General features: G+C 45.1%; 1 protein-coding gene across 1 annotated transcript in view; it reads right to left on the reverse strand.

Moving 5' to 3' along the window:
• LOC145992337 (uncharacterized) overlaps positions 1-26,611 on the reverse strand; it is a 352,774-nt gene that overhangs the window by 156,184 nt on the left and 169,979 nt on the right. The window lies entirely within an intron of this gene.

The raw sequence follows: 26,611 nt of genomic DNA on the forward strand, positions 1-26,611 counted from the left end.
GTTAACTATGTTTCTGCATACATGCAGGTACGCCTCGAGGTGTGCTCTTGGAAGACTATACGGCGCCTCATTCTTTTCAATAATAAAAATATTGAACAAGTGAGCAGTGGAGTAAAATTCTCTCTTTTATTTTGATGTGAACAAAAGTTTTAATCCATCCATTGATCTGAACCCCCTTGTCCAAAAAAAACAAAAAAAAACTAAAGCTCCCGGTCCCATCTGGAGACTGCAAAAGTGATATGTATGTATATTCAGAAAAAAAACAAAATTTTTAACATGCATGGACAATACCATACTGTGGCCGTTGCGCCCTAAATGTGTAATGTTTTATTATTTTTTTTCCTTGTTGGCTGAACGCGAAGATGCCCGAAACTGATTTAGAATTGCTTTCAGCCTCGCATCACGATGCAGCCATATGCATGTAAAACTATTTCATCACACACAGGCAAAGGAGTAAAAGGTAACATTTCTCTTGTTCCCTTGTTTTTTTAGCCATCGTCCAGTGTTCTTCTAGATAGCAGGTGAATCGTGACTAGCAAAAATATTGAAATCGAAATATGAAATATCTGTTATGGTCTCTCTCCCTTCTTTGCATGCACGCTCGCTGACATGGAAATAAACGGAAAGACACCGCTATGCTTTAATAAAAAAAACATCCATTGTACAACTGTATAGGTCGAGGTTCATAAGCCTCGTCCATCTCATGCCAGGGACTGCATATTTTGTGTACAGTTTATAGTGGCATCATATTCCTTCACCAGATATAAAACTCGAGAGACTTGCAAGACAGCTCAGGTTATAAATTCATTACTAGATCTGTTTTGTCCATATGACAATGCTTGCTGTCAGTGATGAAATTTTTATGCTGTTTAACCTAACAGTATTCGAATCTCTGAGGGGCCGGGGACTGAGCTTTTGCATTCCACATTTACCTTTGCTAGAAAGCGCAGTGCAATAAATGTCCTTTTTATCAATGTTTTAAGTTATGCAATAATTTTGACATTATATTCATGTCCATTCCCAAGACTAGATTTATATACACAACCAACTCGCTCTTGCAATATATTATCTGATGCAACATTAAAAACAGTTGTGAAAGGTTCTCGTATGTTCGCGAAACAGGAAATACACGTCATAGCTTCCGTGAATCGATTGCAAGGTTACTGGGGCACGCAAAATACCGTAAGAATTATATATTCCAAATGCAGGCATCATCATTTTTCTTTCTTCACAAATAGAATAATCGGGCTGAATTTACAGTCTAAAACCACCATGTTCTGGCAGCAAGTATACAAAACCTGTGTTAATTTATTATATGTTGGGCGATATTGATAGGAGGTGAGTGAAATAGTTGTTGCAAGTTACCTTTTAAACCCAGTACATGTGTAGGAAAAACTGCGTATAAGCTGTCTCACTCTCTCTGTCTGTGTGTCTTATTTTCGTCAGGTGGTCGTGTCAATCGCTAGTTGTATGTCACAGCTTAACCCGTACTAGGTAATATTTTTTACATGAGGTAAGTTAGCATACTCTGCTAGGGTGTTTTGTGAGTATATGTTTCAAGCTTCTAGCTGTAGAGCATTAGCTTTAGCCTATAGAAACAAATATTTGCGAAGTGTAAGTTTGGTAACACTGCTCGTCGAAAGCAGTTCAAACAGTGTTGCTAGCCGTAGGTTAATTTTCCCCGTCAGAAAATATAAAAACAATTGCAAGAGGTGAGTTGCTTATACCCTATCTGGAAGACTTGGTGTGTGTGTCAATGGCTTAGGTCGTAGGTTAATTTAGTTTCCAATAGATCTTGTGTGTTGCCCCTTACAAGTTATATAGCTACCTTACTCTGTAAGGCATAGTGTGTGTGTGTGTGAGTGGGTGAGCTTAGTTTAGTTCACCTGTCACGCTATGCACTACTTTCTGCTTTTGAGTCACCTGTAAGGCTATATCTGGGTGGGTGAGTGAGGTTAGTTTAGTTCACGATATATCACACTTTAAATTAGACAGCAAAATTAATCAGAAATGTTAACTGTACTTCAAAAAGTAAAATTGTGTGTATCTCATGTTGAACTAGAAACGAAGAAGTCAAACATTAAGCATGCATGCAGATTAATTAAGCCGTAAGTTCAAAATTTGCCCCCCCCCTTCCCCCCCAAATCGCATTACATACATACATACGTGGCGTTACAAGAGCCTGCCTCCCAATATTGCTTAAGAGGTTTGGTTAGCATGCAATAGATCAGTATGCTAGGAAAGACAGAGAAGAAGAGGAGGGGGGAAGAATTAACACTGCACCACCACCACTATTGCCAGTTAGCATCACCAACTGTTTTTCATCTTACTGCATACTTATCATCTTAGAAGGCTACGCTGTCAACTTTTATTTGTAGGTTAGCTTCGCCTCTGAAATATCATATGGCAAATTGTTTAAAGAAACAAAAGATTTGTGAAGCAACTAGTCAGTGTTGCAAACTCATATTTGTAGGTTAGCGTCGCCTGTAAAATATCATATGGTGAAATTTTCTTGGGGTGAGTTGGCTACACTGAGACCCACTTGAAGTTGCTCAAGCGGCTGACTATCACTACGTCTTCTCCCTGCAATTTTAGAAATGTAATTTTTCATGATCATCCAGCGAACGCCGGAGAAATTTCAGCAATGGATGTTGTCATCTTCATCCAATACAATTTTCTTTTCTATGTAGCATTCCAGGGGCAGATAGGTTGAAGAACGCGATTCAAAGGTTCTATTTTTTTTTATGTTCTCTCTTGTTCAACCGATTTTCGTGACACGTTTGACTTATCGTGAAGATGAGGATGACAGTACGTTCCATCGAACCTATATAAACGTTTCAACGTTAAGGTAAACGATTCCATCGTACCTATATAAACGTTTCAACGTTAAGGTTCTGGACGAATACGACAAGACGAATAAGAAGAACATAAGGAGATTAATCGATGCGGACAAGATAAACGATGATATAATCAATAATATTACAGCATTAAGTGCCATGCATTCTTTCTTCGTTCGTAATAAAATTAACAAGTTATAAAGAGAATAGCAATCCAATTACGGAACTTGACATTTGATCTCCTTAACGAAGCATATTCTAAAAATAAATTATTGGAAGTTTCCGGTTCGTCTCATTTCGCGATTCATCCTCATATCCACGATGAATTTAGGAGGCGCAGGCTTGTATATATTCCATCTTTCATTCGGAGGGACAGCGTAAACAGAGCACCTAATTAACCATTCAATGATGATAATAATGATTACAACAGCGTTTATGATCAGAAAGTTGGTAACACTGCGAGAAAATAGAAATCATGCCTTACAAGAAAAAAACCATTAAGGCGATTTTTATTTGATGACGTTGAACCCGTGCAGTGTTCCCATCCACCCATCCATCTTTCTTTTACGGCAGTGCCGACTCTCCTTGTTTAGTATATGTAGGTTGGCAAAAATTGCTTTATGCACTGTAAAGCAAACCTCAAGCAAAATTGCCAACCTACTGGTACTTTTGCCATAGCCTTTTACAAAAAAAACTGTAGGTGGGCTGTCGGCTGTTTAACTCTTCCCTCTCTCTCTTTTCTCTCTTTTTTGTAAAAGGCTATGGCAAAAGTACCAGTAGGTTGGCAATTTTGCTTTATGCACTGTAAGGCAAGTCTTAAGTAAGGTTGCCAGCTCCTTGCTTTAGGCTAGGTTAGACCAAGAAGAAAAAGGCTGTAGGTAGGCTGTCGGTTGTTTAATTCTCTCTCTCTCTCTCTCTCTCTCTCTCCTCTCTCCTCTCTTTTTTGTAAAAGGCCATGGTAAAAGTACCAGTAGGTTACCAAAAATTGCTTTATGCACTGTAACTCAAGCCTCAAGCAAAGTTGCCAGCTCCTTGCTTTAGGTTAGGTTAGACCAAGACAAAAACCTTGGTGATTTTTTTCGAGTAAGATGTTGGCAACACTGCGAGCCCCACTTCCGGTTGCAGAACTCTCAAGCAAGATTGCCAGCTCCTTGCTTTAGGTTAGGTTAGACCAACAAAAACCTTGGTGATTTTTTCGAGTAAAAAGTTGGCAACACTGCGAGCTCCACCGAGCTCCACCGAGCTCCACTTCCGGTTTGTGAACTCTCAAGCAAGATTGCCAGCTCCTTGCTTTAGGTTAGGTTAGACCAACAAAAACATTGGTGATTTTTTCGAATAAGTAGTTGGCAACACTGCGAGCGCCACCGAGCGCCATTTTCTGTTGCAGAACCGGTCCACCTGCACTACTAGAATTTATCTGAACTTCAAACCGTGGTGAACGATATAGACGCAGAACGCTTGCATGTCGTCGTTTCCAAATTACAAGAAGAATTCACCAGCACGTTGGAAGAAATTAAATCCAAGTTGCAGACTTTGGAAGATACCATGACGAACCTACCATCGTCGGACGAACTGCAGGTCATCGGTAAAAGCGTCGCGAACATAAAAATTCAATTGGAGGCTTATCAAGATTTCGAACACATTCAAACCACCATCGCTACGCTTCAGGCGTCCTTGGAATTGATCAACGATGAAATTAAAAATATTCACGCTGAAGCGAGAGCGTTGACGAGCATTCAAGACACGTTGAGCACGGTTCAGCATAAGATCGAATATTTAGAAAATTTAAACGTCGAATCCAATCTCGCTCATTTTCATCACGTACTGGACAACATACAAGGTGACTTGGAATCGTTACGGGCGAGCGTGCCTTCGAGCGAAGATTTGGAAAAATTGAAAACGGCGGTGACGGCACTATCCGAATCGAGCGACATCAAAAGTTCTTTGAGCGATCTCGAGAGTAGGGTGGCCAATCTCCCCACCTCCAAAGAATTGCACGCTTTGAAAAGAAACATATCTCGATTGCTGAAACGACTAGAAACGGAAACGGCGAACGTGGAAGAGATTCGAGACGAAATTAGTTCGCTGGTGTCGACGCTGCCCACTTCGCAGAGCGTCGCCGACCTTCACACGCAGTTTACAGAGATGCGAAGGATCGTGAACGATCTTACCGAGAAGAGCTCGAAATTGAATCAAGTCGAGAACCTTCAGAACATCGTCGTCAACATCAGATATCAAGTTGGAGTGCTGGAATCCACGCAGGAATCGACGCTGGCCTCTTTCGGTGCCAAGTTGCAAGAACTCAACGAAAACTACAAGCAGTTGAACGTGGAAGTGAAAATCAAACCGTCGTTTTCTGCCGTAACGGATACCATAGTCGAGCATTTGCTGCCCATCGAAAATAAACTCGGACAAGTTCACAGTAATCTGCTCGGCGTCGACACTAAATTCGCTAAACTGCATTTTCTGCAAGCCATCGAAATCAACAGCGTACCCAATCAACAGAGAATCTCCACGTTCGTCGAAGGTAACAAACTGTACATGTTGCATCCTTATCATCCGTACTACAAGTTTCTCCTCGATGGCACGATTCAGATAAACGAATTTTCGAACTGGTCTCACGGTAGAAAAGCTAGCGTTCCTACCATGACTTTGATATCGAATCGTGGTGTCCAGAAAGCAGGAAACATTCCTCTGCCACGTTGGAACGAAACGCGCAACATATATGAAATACACGAAGACGAAGATCTCACCGTTTTCGACGTGAGTGCCGGCGATAAGCTGATCATTCAAAACACGAGCGAAGTGCCACCCTCTTTGAATCCCATCACGCTTGTGCTTCTCTTGAAACGTAATCTCTAAAAAAATGTCTAGGCAAGCCATCGTCGAAGAATTGCATAAACCTGCACGCCGTAACTACGAACGTTTTGCTGTGGTAACCAAGGGCATCGACGACCTCTGGCAAAGTGACCTCGTGGAGATGAGTAGCGGCAATTTGAAAAACGTGCATAAATTGAACAAGGGCAACAAGTACCTTCTCACCGTCATAGACACGTTTTCGAAATTCGCATGGGCTCTACCTTTGAAGGCGAAAACGGGAACGTGCGTCACGGAAGCATTCAAGACAATTTTTCGCGAAAGCGGTGGCAGACGACCACGGTTTCTGCAAACGGACAACGGTAAAGAATTTTACAACGCCGTATTCCAAAAGTTTATTCAAAAACACAAGATTCGACATTATTCGAGCTTCAGTCACATCAAAGCCAGCATCGTGGAAAGATTCAATCGAACCTTGAAAACACACATGTGGAAACGATTCACGCTTCGGGGAAATTACAAATGGGTCGACATCCTGCCGGAACTCGTCGACACCTATAATGATACGGTACACAGAACGATAGGCATGAAGCCAGCCGACGTTACCAAGTCCGACGAGCAGCGTTTAATTTCTACAGTTTTCTGTCCAAAGTACACACCCACGACAAAAAAAGCTAAATACAAAATTGGAGACCAGGTGAGGATCAGCAAATTCAAACGCACCTTCGAGAAGGGATTCACAAAAAATTGGAGCACGGAACTTTTTACGGTGGTTCGAGTTCTACCCGGAAACCGACACACGTATATAATAAAAGATAGTAGCGGCGAGATTTTGAAAGGAAGATTTTACGAAGAGGAACTCTCTAAAACGAAACGCCCCGACACGTACCTCATCGAGAAAGTATTGCGTAGGAAAGGTGACAAACTGTTTGTCAAATGGCTGGGACTTCCGGAAAAGAGTTGGATCGACGCGAACGAAGTGATCTTGTGAGTACGTGGAACGTGGTGAAGCGTCTACCGGATCCGGAAAGTCAAACGAGAAAAAAAAAGAACGGCGAGTTGCTTCCCGACAGCATCCGCTGTCTGATCGTAGGTCCTTCGGGGTGTGGGAAAACGACACTGCTCGTGGATAATTTTCTCCTCGCACCGAATTGGTTAGATTGGAAGAACAGGCACCTGTACTTGTTCTCGAAAAGTTTGGAGCAATCCAAATACCAGCAACTGATGAAAGTGTACGATGGTCTGGACATTGCAACGTTCGCCTCGGAAATAAAACCACTCGACGATTGTTGTGAAAATTCAGTCGTCGTGTTCGACGACGCCATCCTGGAAAATCAAAATGAAATTCGCAACTTTTTCACGCAAGGTCGTCACAAAGGAATAGATTGTTTTTACCTAGCTCAAACGTTTTCCAAAATTCCAAAACAGTTAGTACGCGACAACGCTAATTTCTTATGTTTGTTTCGTCAAGATCACACCAACCTCAAGCACGCGTACGATGACTACGTAGGCGGAGACTTGAACTACAATCAATTTTCGGAAGGCTGCTCTTCTTGCTGGAACAGTGACGATTTCGGATTCGCTACGATCGACATGACGAGGAAACCCATCGACGGAAAATACAGAAACAAAATCAACGACTTTCTAAACGTTGCAACGTTGTGAGAAACGATGTGTATAAATAACATCATGACGAAACGGAAAATCGAAGACGAAAATCTCAAGCTTCGCGATTACCTCGCGAAACGCTTCAAAGGTTGGAAATCCGAGAATCGCGGATTCTACGAAGAGAAGAAACGTCAGGATCAACCCGTGATCGATGCCATCAGCAGTCTAGGTAAAGAAATTAAAAGTGTCACGGAACAAAATAAAAATTTGATCAACGAACTCGTACCGCTCGCAGCTAAAAATTACGCCGTACCCACGCCTATTTCGAGCATTCCTTCGACGCCGTTCGAACTGAAGGATGCACCGGCACGACGTCGAGCCATTGGTAGCACGTCGTCTTCGGATAAAATCGAGTTGGGACCTTTGGCACGAGACTACCTAAGCACGGGGAAATTCGACAAGGATGAAGTGTTCGGATTGTATCCCAGCATGGAAACCAGCGAAGGCGGCGGTGTGGTGTGGAAGATTGGGAAATCGAAGGTGACCTTCGAAGGCAACGACATTAAAGTCAATTTAGGCGACAAGGATAGTTGGAACAGGTATCCGGGTACGGTGGGACTGAGGGAACTCGTTGCCAAAAAGCAGCCGAAAGATTACACCGACGAAGATTACCAAAGTTACAAGGAAATTCTGATCATGACGGATGCCTTGTACCAGAACAACGACGCCTCGCAGAATAGGGTGAAATCGAGCAGCGGCGAGAAGTACAGGAATCTCATCAAACCGATTTGGAACCAGGTCAAAACAGGCAGCGGCGTCAAACGCTACAACACGTTACCCAAAGAATTCGTTTGGGTGGACGACGTTAGGAAACTCGTGGACCGATTGTTGGTGATAGCCGGCGAAGAGAATGCAGGTAACCGTAATTTCTACAACGAGAAGGTTGGCATCGTGGACATGATCAGCACGAAACTTTCCAACTTCATCGTGAACGACGACAAGGGCATAGGTTACCTGATCAAAATCATCAACACGCTGCCTCCGAAATTTTGGAACGTGGCCGAAGGAAAGGGACTCTTGAACGACATCATCAACAAGTTACCTTTCGAGATGCATCTACCTGGCTACCAGTACTGCGGACCGAGTACCAACCTCGAGAAAAGATTGGAGAGAGGAGACAAGGGTGTGAATCCGTTGGACGCGGCATGCAAAGATCACGACATCGCCTACAACACCACGCAGACGGATCTGGACGCACGTCACGAAGCAGACAAAAAATTGGAACATGCAGCTTTCGAAAGGTTCGTGAGCAGAGACGCATCGCTGGGTGAACGGGTCGCCGCACTGGGTACCACCATCGCCATGAACACAAAACAAAAATTGGGGTGGGGTATATAAATAACATACCGTAAAAAAACTACACAAGAAAAAATCTCAGAATATATATATAAATAACATACCGTGAAAATAACACATGGAGCATCAACATGAAGCCCAAGGGTGTCGTGTACCAGATACCATACTCCAATCTAAAAAATCTAGGTGCCCTCGATGGGTTACTTACCAAGAAACAACGTGAGAAGAAACGTTCTTGCTTGTCGAAAGGACACGGAATGAAATTACTGCTCAGCACACCTCAATTGAGACGCTTGCAGCGTTCGCGGAAACAGCAAAAGATCGGAGGTTTCATATTCAGCATCCCCGCCATCCTGGCAGCATTGGGGGCCGTGGGAAGTTTGGCCGGCGGAAGTGCCGCCATCGCGAAAACCGTCATCGACTCGAAGAAGAACAAAGCGGAATTGGAAGAACAGAAACGTCACAACCTGGCCATGGAGAAGAAAAAAGAAAGGGCATGATGAAGAAGTTTTTAAAAAAGAAACAACAGCACTCACCAACCGAGACATTGAATCTCTGATCGAACCGTTACAAATCAAACACTTCAGAGGAGTTTTCATGTCCGACTCGTTACCTTCAAACGTCAAAAGAAGAGAATGCGGAGTAGTCAACTTGGACGGTCAAGAAAATCCAGGCACGCATTGGATATGTTACCACAAAAATGATGATAAAGCATTCGTTTTCGATTCTTTCGGAGGTGTTCCACCTACAAATTTAAATCATTATCTGAAAACGAGCAAAACCTCTATATACTACAACGACGAACGCATTCAAAATTTCGGAGACGTGAACTGCGGTCATCTCTGCCTCTCCATGCTCGCGTTTCTCTCTAAAATAAATAACCCTACGATCGAGGATTTCCAGAAAGCATTGTGGAACCTCAAACAGCATCACTAGGATGGGCGAGTTCCATCTTACGAGCGAATCTTCGATCTTGAAACTCACGCTGCACGACGACATCGTCTATCCTAAATCCATGGCTCTGCGTGCATTCTACAGCATGTACCTCATACCTAACGTCACCCAGCACAACAACAAAATTAGCGTCGGAAGCGAACACATCGTCGTCACGCCAGGACAATACAATCTTTCAACTTTGCAAGCTCAATTACCCAAAGGCACATACCTTTCTCAAAATTTGGTCACGCACAGAGTGGAAATCCTATCCGCGACGGAGACCGTGGACCTGGGCACCATGGGAGAACTTTTAGGTTTCGAGAACGACACCAAACTCGAAGCTGGCATCAAGCACGTGGCAACCAACATTCCTAAATTCTTAGCCATAGAGACTCTGAACATACACTGTAACGTGGCGGAAGGCATGATCACGAAATCTTCGGACGGATTGTTAGGAAGTCACAAGCAGACGGGAATCATAGCCACGTTCAAACCAAGTTCCGAGTTCATGGAACCGATCATCTACACACCCTCTTCGCCGATCTATTTTCCAGTATGTCGCAACCGCATAGACGACATAGAGTTGGTGGTGACGAACGAGAAAGGAGACGTGGTGGATTTCGCAGGTGCCACTACAACGGCCATCGTGGAGATCAACGTATAATAAATAACCATACATGTAAAATGGAGCAAATCGAAAGTTACGAATTGCAATCTTTCCCTCCCAACCGTCGCACGTTCGCCAATCTCAACGAGGCGAACAGGGAGATCGAATACGATGTGGACGTAGGCGACGGGTTCTTTCATCCTCACAGAGCGGACCTCTACCTTCAATTCGACGTGGTGAAGAAAGAAAGCGGAGACGCGTTTCCTGCAGCAGCAAACTTGATACTCGTGGACAACTTCGTGCCTCACCTGTTCTCGCAGGTGGAGGTGAGGAAACACAACACCGTCATCGACAGAATAGACTATCCAGGCATCACGTCGACGGCAGTGGGAACGTTGAAATTATCCAAAACGGACGCAGCGTACTACCAGGCCGGGGGATTCGAAGCCGGGACCAAAATATCGACGAGAAGTCACACGGTGCTCTTCCCATGCGTCTGCTGCCCGGTTTCTTCTCCGACTACAAGGAGATCATGTGGAAGGGAGGACTGAGGATCACGTTTCGAAGAGCGGCCAACGACAACGACGCACTGATGCGATACGCTACTTTGGGTCCGGACGGCACCACGCCGATAGCCAACACTTTACCCGAAGCAGCCAAGTGCGTCATCCGAAGCATGGAATTGAGAATGCCGGTGGTGGAATACGAAACGAACTACGCCCTCAAGTACAAAGCGGAGATCTTGAAAAGTCCGCAGGTGCCGATTCACTTTCACGGTTAAGTAGTGCAGGTCAGCCGGTTCACCAACAGAAAATGGAGTTCGGTGGAGCTCGGTGGAGCTCGCCAAACCTCAAAAACTCACTTTCTCTCCACGTTCCGCGCCTCATTTATTGCGCTAACGATGTTTCACGGCGTAGAAAACAGCACCAAAACATCAAAAACTCACTTTGATTATTTGGAGCTCACCAAAACCTCAAAAACTTATTTTTATTAATTGAGGTTCACCAAACCTCAAAAACTCTTATTTTCTCTCTATGTTCAGCGCCTCATTTATTGCGCTGACACAATGTGATGAGTAAATAATGCAGTCTTTTATTCTTGAAGGATGAATGCACCTTATCGTAATTTTCCAAGCCCCGGTCAAATGTTTGTATATCGTGACTTTTGTAAACCTCTCTCTCGGGAACGATGTGCCACACACACGCGCGTGCACGCCTATATTGTGACGCAAACAAACAAACAAATAATATTTTTTTAAGATTCCTGGCCCCCTAACCCCACTTCCGGTCGCCATTTTGGATTTCCGAACATAGGTTCTATTCATATTTTACTTACATATAGGCGTATGTGACGAATCCGCAAACAGATTTTTCCTAAGTCTTACCGTTTCCAAAATAACCCCACTTCCGGTCGCCATTTTGGATTTCCGAGCATAGGTTCTATTCATACTTTTTCTTACGTATAGGTGTACCTGATGAATCACCAAACAGATTTTTCCTAAGTCTTACCGTTTCCAAGATAACCCCACTTCCGGTCGCCATTTTGGATTTCCGAACATAGGTTCTATTCATATTTTACTTACATATAGGCGTATGTGACGAATCCGCAAACAGATTTTTTCTAAGTCTTACTGTTTCAAAGATAATCCCACTTCCGGTCGCCATTTTGGATTTACGAGCATAGGTTCTATTCATATTTTACTTACATATAGGCGTACATGACGAATCCGCAAACAGATTTTTCCTAAGTCTCACCGTTTCCAAGATAACTAGTAGTCCAATTAAGCCGGTTCAACGCCATCAAGTGAGGAGCTGAAGTGAGGTTCGCCTTAATGGATTTCTCTCGTAAGGCATGATTTTTACTTGATGGCGCAGTGTTGCCAGCTTCTCACTCGAAAAAATCACCAAGGTTTTTGGTCTAACCTAACCTAAAGCAAGGAGCTGGCAACTTTATGCCTTACAGTGCATAAAGCATGGTTGCCAACCTACTAGTACTTTTGCCATAGATTTTTACAAAAAAAAAGAGAGAGGAGAGAGAGAGAGAGAGAGAGGGAAGAGTTAAACAACCGACAGCTGCCAACACCCACCCTAACCTAACCTAACCTAACCTAACCCACCCTAACCTAACCTAACCTAACCTAACCCACCCTAACCTAACCTAACCTAACCTAACCTAAAGCAAGGAGCTGGCAATCTTACTTAAGACTTGCCTTACAGTGCATAAAGCAAGGTTGCCAACCTACTGGTATTTTTGCCATAACCTTTTACAAAAAAGAGAGAGGAGAGAGAGAGGGAAGAGTTAAACAACCGACGGCCTACCTACAGCTTTTTTTTTCTCTTGGTCTAACCTAGCCTAAAGCAAGGGGCTGGCAATTTTGCTTGAGGTTTGCTTTACAGTGCATAAAGCAATTTTTGCCAACCTACACACACTAAACAAGGAGAGCCGGCAACAAATATGTACTGCCGTAAAAGAGAGAGAGATGGGTGGATGGTAATATAGTATGTGCGTGCGTGTGTGCGTATAATATGTAGCATTATTAACTAGAGTGTGTTGGCAATTTACTTACAACTAAAAAAAAAATGTAAGATGAAAAGAGAGAGAGAGAGATTTATGGCTGGCAACGGTGGTGGGCGATGTCCTCCCTCTTCTGTGCAATATGATATTATGATGTTACTGTTGTTTTTGACGGGGATTACGAGTTAACTAAAAAAAAAAAAAAAACTGCAACTAGAGAGAGTTGCCAACACACATACGCTATTGTAAGAAAGATGGATGACTGGGAGGGGCAGCATTTCTGGCTATTCACAGTGGCGGATGTACTTCCTGTTGTTTTAAAAGCTAACAATAATGATGGAATTTCATGCTGACAGAGCGGATTTCTACTAGTCCACGTTGTTAACCTACATATTACTCCTCGACTAATAAAACTAGAAGCTTGAGGGCATTAACATTAGACCGTCACAGACTTTCACATTACCCATCACTGATGCCGCCAGAACCAAGTTTCCTGCTTCTATTCATAAACCAAAAAAAAAAAGACGGGGAGAAAAGAAACATGTACACACTTCCGTCACTATTTTATAACAACTAGGGGAAGTGGGGCGGGAGGCGGACATGTAACGGGAGATCACACAAGCGAGCTTCCTCTACATATTTGAGGAAAACAACGCCACCCATATATAAATAAACCCCTCAAACTAACACTAATTAGTATTAGCCTACAAAATTTTTCTCGTAAGGTATTTTTTTTTTGTAAACACTCTACCACCAACAGATCACATATAAATAAACATACCCCCCAAAAAAATGCGCTCCATGAAAAGTTGTCCTGTGTGCAAGAAAACCAAATCAAGCGCACATTTTGCAAGACATTGTCGTACCTGCGTGCCAGGCAAGCATTTGGCTGCCACTGAACTATGTTCCGGATGCAATATACAGATCACAATTGCGTATGTCGAGGAGCATAAGCTTAATTGTCTAAGCAAAAATACATCTGGGGCCCAGCCTTCAACCTCCACCAAGAGGAAGGCAGAAGCAGCCTCCATCAATGCACCACCCAAGAAACGCGTCAAGCCTGTGGCGAAAGCGAACCAGACTGCTTTCGAGCGGTTGTTAGAGGACTTTGTCATCACTTCGGAGGGCTCATGCGACGTACGTAGCTTTTTGGAGAACGTGCAAGCCAAAATCATTTCCATCCTCGGCGATGCGCTTGCAACGCACTCCACCAAATTCTACGCATCGCTACGTTGCCAGTACAAGAAGCCGTCTGACGAAATTTACAGCTTCTGCCACAACACCAAGGCGAAGACGCTGCATCTGGCGGATGTCGACAACCTCGAGGTCATCTACAACCAGTTTACCGATGAGCTGGTGGCAAAACAAGAAGAACATCAAGCTAAAGGCTCAGGGGGTTCGCTGTGTGGCGAGCCTCACGAACTGTGCGTCAAACTTTGTAAGTTCGTGCCTCTCTCCGCCTCCAGCTACGTCCCCTTACCACCTACTATTGTGGCAAAAAGGGCCGTCCTGAACATTCAGAACAAAGACGCCAAGTGCTGTCTCTGGTCGGTGCTTGCAGCGTTGCACCCTGTCCACTGGAAAAACCAACCACACCGAGTTAACCACTACCCACCCTACGAGTCAGAGCTGGAAGATGCGATGGCTGGGATCGACTATCCCGTAGAGGTCCCGGACATTCAAAAATTCGAGGCTCGTACGCGGTTGGCTATCAACGTTTACGGTCTCACTGACAAAAATGCAGTGTACCCTATTCGCGTGAGCGACGTAGACAACAATAATGCTCGAGAAATCCATCTCCTACTTATCAAGAACGAGACCCATCACCACTACACCCTTATCCGTTCCCTCTCCCGGTTGGTGTCGAGCCAAACAAGCAAACACGAACACCACATAGAAGTTTGTCGCAGGTGCTTGTCAACTTTTGACAATCAAAAACAGCAGGATTATCAGCACATCAAAGGTTCCAACATCGCTGTCGAGAAGCTCGCTCGCCACAAGTTCTACTGTAGTAACAACGAGCCTGGTGTGGCAGTCTTGCCCAAACCTGGCACCGTGGAGCGTTTCCACATGCACGGTGCCATGGTGGAGCATCCCGCTATCATCATCGCGGATTTCGAGGCCTTCCTCAAACCCCTGTCCACTTGCGATCCAGATCCCGAAGTTTCCTCCACCACCCCTTACCAACTCCACGAGGCATCCAGCTTCGCATACGTTGTGGTGCGACGTGACCAGCACATCGCCCCCGAGCCCTACGTGTATCGCGGTCCCGACGCAGCCAAACAATTCCTCGAGAGGATGGTTGTGGAAGCCAGCGAGATAGGGAAGGTACTGTTGGCCCCCAAGTCTATGCTCCCACTGTCCCCCGACGATCAGCGTAGACACGACGAGGCCATCGCTTGCCCTGTCTGCGTCAAGGAGTACACCGCCAACAACCGTAAAGTCCAACACCATGATCATTTTAACGGTAGGTATGTTGGTCCATGGTGCAACGGATGCAACCTCATGGCCCGGGACCCGCGCTTCATCCCTGTGTTTTTTCATAATGGCTCGGGATATGACTTCCACCATCTGGTGCCTCACTTTGGGTACGACGGCATGCGAATCAACGTCCTGGCGCAGAACGAGGAGCGTTACATTAGCTTGAGCAAGTGGGTGCGAATCTCAGGAACACACTCTACCGTCGAGCTTCGCTTCCTCGACTCCCTGAGGTTCCTCCCAGCAAGCCTCGATGCTCTCGCAGGGAAGCTTAGCGACGAGCAAATGCTCATCACCTCCGGAAACTTTCCGAACTTGGACGCCGGCCTCTTCAAGCGTAAGGGGGTCTATCCCTACGAATACATCACAGACCCTTCCAAGTTCGCAGAGACGTCGCTACCTCCTCGAGCAAACTTCTATAGCAAGCTGCGAGGCTCGAACATCACCGACGAGGAATATCACCACGCCCAGTCCATGTGGCGCGAGCTGGGCTGTCGAACTCTCGGGGACTACCACGACGCCTACCTCAGACTTGATGTGACGCTCCTCGCCGACGTGTTCCAGACGTTCCGTGCGACTGCGAAGACCATCTACCAGCTGGACCCAGCATACTTCTACAGTCTCCCCGGACTGGCATGGTCGGCCATGTTACTGGTGACGAAGATCGAGCTGGAGCTTTTTTCGGACGTGGACATGGTGCTGTTTGTGGAACGTGCCGTGCGAGGTGGAATGGTCCAGGTGTCGCAGCGACACTCGCGCGCCAACAATCACCACATGTCCACCGACTACGACCCTCACAACCGTCCAGCTACATCATGTACACGGACGTCAATAACCTCTACGGACACTCCATGATGCAGCCACTCCTCTTTAGAGGCTTCGAGTGGGCTGACCCTTCCAACTTCGACGTCGAAAACTTCGACGATTCGGAACATGGGTTCTTCGCCGAGGTGGACCTTGAGTTCTCCGAGAAGCTGCAGGATTTGTTCTGTGATCTTCCCCCTGCACCCGAGTTCAAGTGTCCACCCGATTCCAACCAGAAGAAGCTCGTCATGGACTTCGAGTCCAAAGAGCGTTATGTCCTACACTACCAAAACCTCCGGTGGTTGATGCAGCGAGGGGTCGCGGTCCACGCAGTTCACCACATCCTCAAGTTCGAGCATTCTCCATGGTTGAAGCCATACATCGAGCTCAACACCGAACATCGCACAGTCGCCACTTCTGATTTCGATCGCGATTTCTTCAAGTTAATGAATAATGCAGTGTTTGGCAAAACTATGGAGAATGTACGGAATCGCATGGACATAAAATTGGTAACGAGGGAAGTACAATGTCGCAGGCTCGTAGCAAACCCATTATTTAAATCGAGGACCATTTATAATGAGCAGCTTGCTCTGGTGCATATGAGGAAGAGTGAGGTGAGGCTCGACAAGCCAATTTATGTTGGTGCCTCAGTATTAGACCTGAGCAAGCTGCACATGTTCGAGACGTACTACGACATATTACGTCCATATTATAGCCACAACATCTCGCTTCTCTACACGGACACGGACAGCTTGGTGTACCACGTCCACTCAGCCGATGCATACAGGGATATAGTCACGGCACCAGCTTTGGTTAACCTCTTCGACACCTCGGGCTATCCCCAGCCGAACCAGTACGGCATCCTGCCCCGAAACAAAAAAGTACCTGGCAAACTCAAAGACGAGAAGGACGGTGATGTAATTCTCGAGTTTGCAGGTCTTCGCGCCAAGGCCTATGCCATCAAAGCCGAGGGCAGCGTTACCAAGAAGGCCAAAAGTGTCGGCAGACAGGTGGTTCGGGAGCATCTCGCATTCGAGGACTTTGTCGATTGCCTCAAGACCAGGTCGTCGGTTCTAAGAGAAGAACAGCGCATCCAGAGCGTCGACCATGTGTTGACCACAAACAAAGTTAGAAAAATTGCACTGGATCCCAACGACGACAAGAGGTGCGTCCTCGAGTGTGGTATTCACACATTGCCGTGGGGGCACTATCGCTTAGCAGAAAGCAAAACCTGCAACATATGCCCATCTTCAACAGAAGATTCATAAAAAACAAAACAAAACAAAAAAAAAATCATGTTGTTAGTTATTACAAAAAAAAAACATTGACTGTCATTACAAAAAAAAACTTTGACTGTATTCTTAAATAACCAGCATGCCTATGAATTTGTTCGGTTTCAAAAAAACAGATCATTATGGAAACCATACCAGATCATGAAGTCTTACCTTCCGTGTTACCTAAACTCAACGGTCTGTTGATCATTCACCTCAACAGCATTTGGACGAAACTGAATGACGATGTGGGCAAGATGTTTTATGTTTTTAATAACAATTTACATTTCTACGAAATTCCGATCGACGGGAAACTTCAAATCACCGTGATTCCGGAAAACGCAGGCGAAATCAAAATTTCTACCGGCAAGAACATTTTTCGAATCAAGCACGACAAGATGCTTTCTAACATTACGTACGATGTGTCTGCAGGAGATTATCTTTACATGGAACTCCTCGGAGATTACGACAAACTCATTCCTCTTTTTGTAGAATTACGAATCGTCTATCCTATTATAAATAACCGTTAACAAAATGCCTAACGACATTTTCGGCAACACCAAGCGTGTGGACCACGCAGAAGAGATTCTCATGTTGGACATTCGAGTTAAGAAGTTGAGGACCGATTTGATCGCTTTGCAGGAAACCTTAAACAAAAGTTTAGAGTCGGAAATCGCTACGCTCCAAACGCAATGTCTCGACCCCATTCTGAAAATCGATTCCGAACTAAAAACGCTGATAAAAAATTAGTCGACGTACCTTCTTACGACAACGTTCAAAATATACAGTTGAGCGTGGATTCGCTTCAAAATGATTTGGCCAAATTACAGCAATTTCAATCGAAAAATGAAGATTTGGAAAAATTGAAACTCGAAATCGAAGAACGAACTTCCGCAATAGAAAGAATTTCTCTGAACTTCAAACCGTCGTGAGCGATATAGACGCAGAACGCTTGCATGTCGTCGTTTCCAAATTACAAGAAGAATTCACCAGCACGTTGGAAGAAATTAAATCCAAGTTGCAGACTTTGGAAGATACAATGACGAACCTACCATCGTCGGACGAACTGCAGGTCATCGGTAAAAGCGTCGCGAACATAAAAATTCAATTGGAGGCCTATCAAGATTTCGAACACATTCAAACCACCATCGCTACGCTTCAGGCGTCCTTGGAATTGATCAACGAAGAAATTAAAAATATTCACGCTGAAGCGAGCGCGCTGACGAGCATTCAAGACACGTTGAGCACGGTTCAGCAGAAAATCGAATATTTAGAAAATTTGAACGTCGAATCCAATCTTGCTCATTTTCATCACGTACTGGACAACATACAGGGTGACTTGGAATCGTTACGGACGAGCGTGCCTTCGAGCGAAGATTTGGAAAAATTGAAATCGGCGGTGACGGCACTATCCGAATCGAGCGACATCAAAAGTTCGTTGAGCGATCTCGAGAGTAGGGTGGCCAATCTCCCCACCTCCAAAGAATTGCACGCTTTGAAAAGAAACATATCTCGAATGCTGAAACGACTAGAAACGGAAACGGCGAACGTGGAACAGATTCGAGACGAAATTAGTTCGCTGGTGTCGACGCTGCCCACTTCGCAGAGCGTCGCCGACTTTCACACGCAGTTTACAGAGATGCGAAGCATCGTGAACGATCTTACCGAGAAGAGCTCGAAATTGAATCAAGTCGAGAACCTTCAGAACATCGTCGTCAACATCAGAGATCAAGTCGGAGTGCTGGAATCCACGCAGGAATCGACGCTGGCCTCTTTCGGTGCCAAGTTGCAAGAACTCAACGAAAACTACAAGCAGTTGAACGTGGAAGTGAAAATCAAACCGTCGTTTTCTGCCGTAACGGATACCATAGTCGAGCATTTGCTGCCCATCGAAAATAAACTCGGACAAGTTCACAGTAATCTGCTCGGCGTCGACACTAAATTCGCTAAACTGCATTTTCTGCAAGCCATCGAAATCAACAGCGTACCCAATCAACAGAGAATCTCCACGTTCGTCGAAGGTAACAAACTGTACATGTTACATCCTTATCATCCGTACTACAAGTTTCTCCTCGATGGCACGATTCAGATAAACGAATTTTCATACTGGTCTCACGGTAGAAAAGCTAGCGTTCCTACCATGACTTTGATATCGAATCGTGGTGTCCAGAAAGCAGGAAACATTCCTCTGCCACGTTGGAACGAAACGCGCAACATATATGAAATACACGAAGACGAAGATCTCACCGTTTTCGACGTGAGTGCCGGCGATAAGCTGATCATTCAAAACACGAGCGAAGTCCCACCCTCTTTGAATCCCATCACGCTTGCGCTTCTCTTGAAACGTAATCTCTAAAAAAATGTCTAGGCAAGCCATCGTCGAAGAATTGCATAAACCTGCACGCCGTAACTACGAACGTTCGGCTGTGGTAACCAAGGGCATCGACGACCTCTGGCAAAGTGACCTCGTGGAGATGAGTAGCGGCAATTTGAAAAACGTGCATAAATTGAACAAGGGCAACAAGTACCTTCTCACCGTCATAGACACGTTTTCGAAATTCGCATGGGCTCTACCTTTGAAAGCCAAAACGGGAACATGCGTCACGGAAGCATTCAAGACAATTTTTCGCGAAAGCGGTGGCAGACGACCACGGTTTCTGCAAACGGACAACGGTAAAGAATTTTACAACGCCGTATTCCAAAAGTTTATTCAAAAACACAAGATTCGACATTATTCGAGCTTCAGTCACATCAAAGCCAGCATCGTGGAAAGATTCAATCGAACCTTGAAAACACACATGTGGAAACGATTCACGCTTCGGGGAAATTACAAATGGGTCGACATCCTGCCGGAACTCGTCGACACCTATAATGATACGGTACACAGAACAATAGGCATGAAGCCAGCCGACGTTACCAAGTCCGACGAGCAGCGTTTAATTTCTACAGTTTACTGTCCAAAGTACACACCCACGACAAAAAAAGCTAAATACAAAATTGGAGACCAGGTGAGGATCAGCAAATTCAAACGCACCTTCGAGAAGGTTTCACAAAAAATTGGAGCACGGAACTTTTTACGGTGGTTCGAGTTTTACCCGGAAACCGACACACGTATATAATAAAAGATAGTAGCGGCGAGATTTTGAAAGGAAGATTTTACGAAGAGGAACTCTCTAAAACGAAACACCCCGACACGTACCTCATCGAGAAAGTATTGCGTAGGAAAGGTGACAAACTGTTTGTCAAATGGCTGGGACTTCCAGAAAAGAGTTGGATCGACGCGAACGAAGTGATCTTGTAAGTACGTGGAACGTGGTGAAGCGTCTACCGGATCCGGAAAGTCAAACAAGAAAAAAAAAGAACGGCGAGTTGCTTCCCGACAGCATCCGCTGTCTGATCGTAGGTCCTTCGGGGTGTGGGAAAACGACACTGCTCGTGGACAATTTTCTCCTCGCACCGAATTGGTTAAATTGGAAGAACAGGCACCTGTACGTGTTCTCGAAAAGTTTGGAGCAATCCAAATACCAGCAACTGATGAAACTGTACGATGGTCTGGACATTGCAACGTTCGCCTCGGAAATAAAACCACTCGACGATTGTCGTGAAAATTCAGTTGTTGTGTTCGACGACGCCATCCTGGAAAATCAAAATGAAATTCGCAACTTTTTCACGCAAGGTCGTCACAAAGGAATGGATTGCTTCTACCTGGCTCAAACGTTTTCCAAAATTCCAAAACAGGTAGTGCGCGACAACGCCAATTTCATATGTTTGTTTCGTCAAGATCACACCAACCTCAAGCACGCGTACGATGACTACGTAGGCGGAGACATGAACTACAATCAATTTTCGGAACGCTGCTGCTCTACTTGCTGGAACGGTGACGATTTCGGATTTGTGACGATCGACATGACGAGAAAACCCAACGATGGAAAATACAGAAACAAAATCAACGACTTTCTAAACGTTGCAACGTTGTGAGAAACGACGTGTATAAATAACGTCATGACGAAACGAAAAATCGAAGACGAAAATCTCAAGCTTCGCGATTACCTCGCGAAACGCTTCAAAGGTTGGAAATCCGAGAATCGCGGATTCTACGAAGAGAAGAAACGTCAGGATCAACCCGTGATCGATGCCATCAGCAGTCTAGGTAAAGAAATTAAAAGTGTCACGGAACAAAATAAAAATTTGATTAATGAACTCGTACCGCTCGCAGCTAAAAGTTACGCCGTACCCACACCCATTTCGAGCATTCCTTCGACGCCGTTCGAACTGAAGGATGCACCGGCACGACGTCGAGCCATAGGCAGCACGTCTTCGGATAAAATCGAGTTGGGACCTTTGGCACGAGACTACCTGAGTACGGGGAAATTCGACAAGGATGAAGTGTTCGGATTGTATCCCAGCATGGAAACCAGCGAAGGCGGCGGTGTGGTGTGGAAGATTGGGAAATCGAAGGTGACCTTCGAAGGCAACGATATTAAAGTCAATTTAGGCGACAAGGATAGTTGGAACAGGTATCCGGGTACGGTGGGACTGTGGGAACTCGTCGCCAAAAAGCAGCCGAAAGATTACACCGACGAAGATTACCAGAGTTACAAGGAAATTCTGATCATGACGGATGCCTTGTACCAAAACAACGACGCCTCGCAGAATAGGGTGAAATCGAGCAGCGGCGAGAAGTACAGGAATCTCATCAAACCGATTTGGAACCAGGTCAAAACAGGCAGCGGCGTCAAACGCTACAACACGTTACCCAAAGAATTCGTTTGGGTGGACGACGTTAGGAAACTCGTGGACCGATTGTTGGTGATAGCCGGCGAAGAGAATGCAGGCAATCGTAATTTCTACAACGAGAAGGTTGGCATCGTGGACATGATCAGCACGAAACTTTCCAACTTCATCGTGAACGACGACAAGGGCATAGGTTACCTGATCAAAATCATCAACACGCTGCCTCCGAAATTTTGGAACGTGGCCGAAGGAAAGGGACTCGTGAACGACATCATCAACAAGTTACCTTTCGAGATGCATCTACCTGGCTACCAGTACTGCGGACCGGGTACCAAACTCGTAAAAAGATTGGAGAGAGGAGACAAGGGTGTGAATCCGTTGGACGCGGCATGCAAAGATCACGACATCGCTTACAACACCACGCAGACGGATCTGGACGCACGTCACAAAGCAGACAAAAAATTGGAACATGTAGCTTTCGAAAGGTTCGTGAGCAGAGACGCATCGCTGGGTGAACGGGTCGCCGCACTGGGTACCACCATCGCCATGAACACGAAACAAAAATTGGGGTGGGGTATATAAATAACATACCGTAAAAAAACTACACAAGAAAAAATCTCAGAATATATATATAAATAACATATCGTGAAAATAACACATAGAGCATCAACATGAAGCCCAAGGGTGTCGTGTACCAGATACCATATTCGAATCTAAAAAATCTAGGTGCTCTCGATGGGTTACTCACCAAGAAACAACGCGAGAAGAAACGTTCTTGCTTGTCGAAAGGACACGGAATGAAATTGCTGCTCAGCACACCTCAATTGAAAAGATTGCAGCGTTCGCGGAAACAGCAAAAGATCGGAGGTTTCATATTCAGCATCCCGGCCATCCTGGCAGCATTGGGGGCCGTTGGAAGTTTGGCCGGCGGAAGTGCCGCCATCGCGAAAACCGTCATCGACTCGAAGAAGAACAAGGCGGAATTGGAAGAACAGAAACGTCACAACCTGGCCATGGAGAAAAAAAAGGGGAAGGGCGTGATGAAAAAGTTTAAAAAAAAGAAACAGAAGCACTCACCAACCGAGACATTGAATCTCTGATCGAACCGTTACAAATCAAACACTTCAGAGGAGTTTTCATGTCCGATTCGTTACCTTCAAGCGTCAAAAGAAGAGAATGCGGAGTAGTCAACTTGGACGATCAAGAAAATCCAGGCACGCATTGGATATGTTACCACAAAAATGATGATAAAGCATTCGTTTTCGATTCTTTCGGAGGCGTTCCACCTACAAATTTAGTCTATTATCTGAAAACGAACAAAACCTCCATATACTACAACGACGAACGCATTCAAGATTTCGGAGACGTGAACTGCGGTCATCTCTGCCTCTCCGTGCTCGCGCTTCTCTCTAAAATAAATAACCCTACGATCGAAGATTTTCAGAAAGCATTGTGGAACCTCAAACAGCATCACTAGGATGGGCGTCTTCCATCTCACGAGCGAATCTTCAATCTTGAAACTCACGCTGCACGACGACATCGTCTATCCTAAATCCGTGGCTCTGCGTGCATTCTACAGCATGTACCTCATACCCAATGTTACGCAGCACAACAACAAAATTAGCGTCGGAAGCGAACACATCGTCGTCACGCCAGGACAATACAATCTTTCCACTTTGCAAGCTCAGTTACCCAAAGGCACATACCTTTCTCAAAATTCGGTCACCCACAGAGTGGAAATCCTATCCGCGACGGAGACCGTGGACCTGGACACCATGGGAGAACTTTTAGGTTTCGAGAACGACACAAAACTCGAAGCTGGCATCAAGCACGTAGCAACCAACATTCCTAAATTCTTGGCCATAGAAACTCTGAACGTACACTGTAACGTGGCCGAAGGTATGATCACGAAATCTTCGGACGGATTGTTAGGAAGTCACAAGCAGACGGGAATCATAGCCACTTTCAAACCAAGTTCCGAGTTCATGGAACCGATCATCTACACGCCCTCTTCGCCGATCTATTTTCCAGTATGTCGCAACCGCATAGACGACATAGAGTTGGTGGTGACGAACGAGAAAGGACAGGTGGCGGATTTCGCAGGTGCCACTACGACGGCCATCGTGGAGATCAACGTATAATAAATAACCATACATGTAAAATGGAGCAAATCGAAAGTTACGAATTGCAATCTTTCCCTCCCAACCGTCGAACGTTCGCCAATCTCAACGAAGCGAACAGGGAGATCGAATACGACGTGGACGTAGGCAATGGGTTCGTTCATCCTCACAGAGCGGACCTCTACCTTCAATTCGATGTGGTGAAGAAGGAAAGCGGAGACGCGTTTCCCGCAGCAGCAAACTTGATACTCGTGGACAACTTCGTGCCTCACCTGTTCTCGCAGGTGGAGGTGAGGAAACACAACACCGTCATCGACAGAATAGCTTATCCAGGCATCACGTCGACGGCAGTGGGAACGTTGAAATTATCCAAAACGGACGCAGCATACTATCAAGCGGGAGGATTAGAAGCCGGGACCAAAATATCGACGAGAAGTAACACGGTGCTCTTTCCCATGCGTCTGCTGCCAGGTTTCTTCTCGGACTACAAGGAGATCATGTGGAAGGGAGGACTGCGCGTTACGTTTCGAAGAGCGGCCAACGACAACGACGCACTTATGCGATACGCTACTTTGGGTCCGGACGGCACCACGCCGATAGCCAACACTCTACCCGAAGCAGCCAAGTGCGTCATCCAAAGCATGGAATTGAGAATGCCGGTGGTGGAATACGAAACAAACTACGCCCTCAAGTACAAAGCGGAGATCTTGAAAAGTCCGCAGGTGCCGATTCACTTTCACGGTTACCAGTGCGTGCAGAAAATAGCGTCGGGAAGTCACATGGAATTCGACGTGACGACGCAGTTCAACAACATACAGTTTGACATGCCAGATTTCGTCGTAGTGCTTTTTCAGACCGGGAGGGACAAGAATCAGGAAAAAGATTCCAGCAAGTTCGACGACTGCAAGATCAAGAACGTTTATCTGAAGAACGGTAGGAACGAAGTGTTCCCGCGCGAGAATTACAACCTCGACGTGACCAAAAACGATTACCTCAAACTTTACGAAGCGTTCTCGGCTTACAAACGCGTGACCGAGGGAAGCGTGGACATGTACTACACGCCCAGCGAGTTCAAAGCACGGAGACCCATGACCGTCATCAACACATCTAAGAGAAAGAAGGTTGTGGTCAACGATCGAACCAACATCAAGGTCGTCTGCGAGTTCCACGATGCCTTGCCCGAGGATACCCTATGCAGTGTCATCCTGATTGCAGAGAAGTCCTTCGCCTACGACGTGAAGAACGAGAGGGTCACAGAGCAGTTTTAACAAGTTTTTTAACATCTTTTCTTGCGCAATAAGAAATTTTCTGCACTAGCACAATCAGTTACAATAGCACAATACGAATTTCACTAGTTCAGATCAGTTACAAATGTCAATTTCATTAGTTATCAGTTACAATATCTTTTTTGCACTATAGCACGAGACAATCAGAAAATTTGCACAAAAATTTTGTTGTTGTTGTTTTTACACGTGAAAATTAACAATAAAATTTCTTTTTTTATCGTTTCATATGCTGTCGAAACATCAAAAACACATACACACACACTAGAAAAAAAGCATGCAACTTTATTTGTAACACACACATACATTCTCCATCTTCATCAAGAAAATATTATAATAAACATAATTATTTTTATCTATATCTCACAATAAAACTCTATATCCAAAAATATCACAACATCAAATAACACTAGAGTCGTTAGTACACGTTGCATGCATTACGGAGGTCCTCTGTAGGGTTTCATGGAAGTTTGGGGGAAAAAAAAACACGTGAAACTCTACAGAGGTGCGGTAATCTATAACCGCAGCCATTAGAAAACTTTTACATTTTTGGTTGGGCACCACGCACCCTGGCGAGGTTATAGGGGCCAGACCTCCTAAAAAACAACAATTATTATTTTGTTTGTTTGTTTGCGTCACAATACATACGCGCGCGCGCGTGTGTGGTACATCGTTCCCCCGAGAGAGGTTTACAAACGTCGCGATATATAAACATTGGCCTCTCTCTTTTTTTTTTTTTTGGTACTTGGAAAAAATTTACAATAAGAGGACATCGCCCACCACCGTTGCCAGCCATAAATCTCTCTCTCTCTCTTTTCATCTCACAGCAAAGTTGGCATCTCTATTTTTTTTTTTAGTTGTAAGTAAATTGCCAACACACTCTAGTTAATAATGCTACATATTATACGCACACACGCACGCACATACTATATTACCATCCACCCTTCTCTCTCTCTTTTACGGCAGTACATATTTGTTGCCGGCTCTCCTTGTTTAGTGTGTGTAGGTTGGCAAAAATTGCTTTATGCACTGTAAGGCAAGCCTCAAGCAAAGTTGCCAGCTCCTTGCTTTAGGCTAGGTTAGACCAAGGGAAAAAAAAGCTGTAGGTAGGCCGTCGGTTGTTTAACTCTTCCCTCTCTCTCTCTCCTCTCTCTTTTTTGTAAAAGATTGTGGCAAAAATACCAGTAGGTTGGCAACCTTGCTTTATGCACTGTAAGGCAAGTCTTAAGTAAGGTTGCCAGCTCCT

The sequence above is a fragment of the Lepisma saccharinum genome, chromosome 9 (assembly GCF_977018435.1).
Source record: "Lepisma saccharinum chromosome 9, izLepSacc3.1, whole genome shotgun sequence".
NCBI lineage: Eukaryota > Metazoa > Arthropoda > Insecta > Zygentoma > Lepismatidae > Lepisma > Lepisma saccharinum.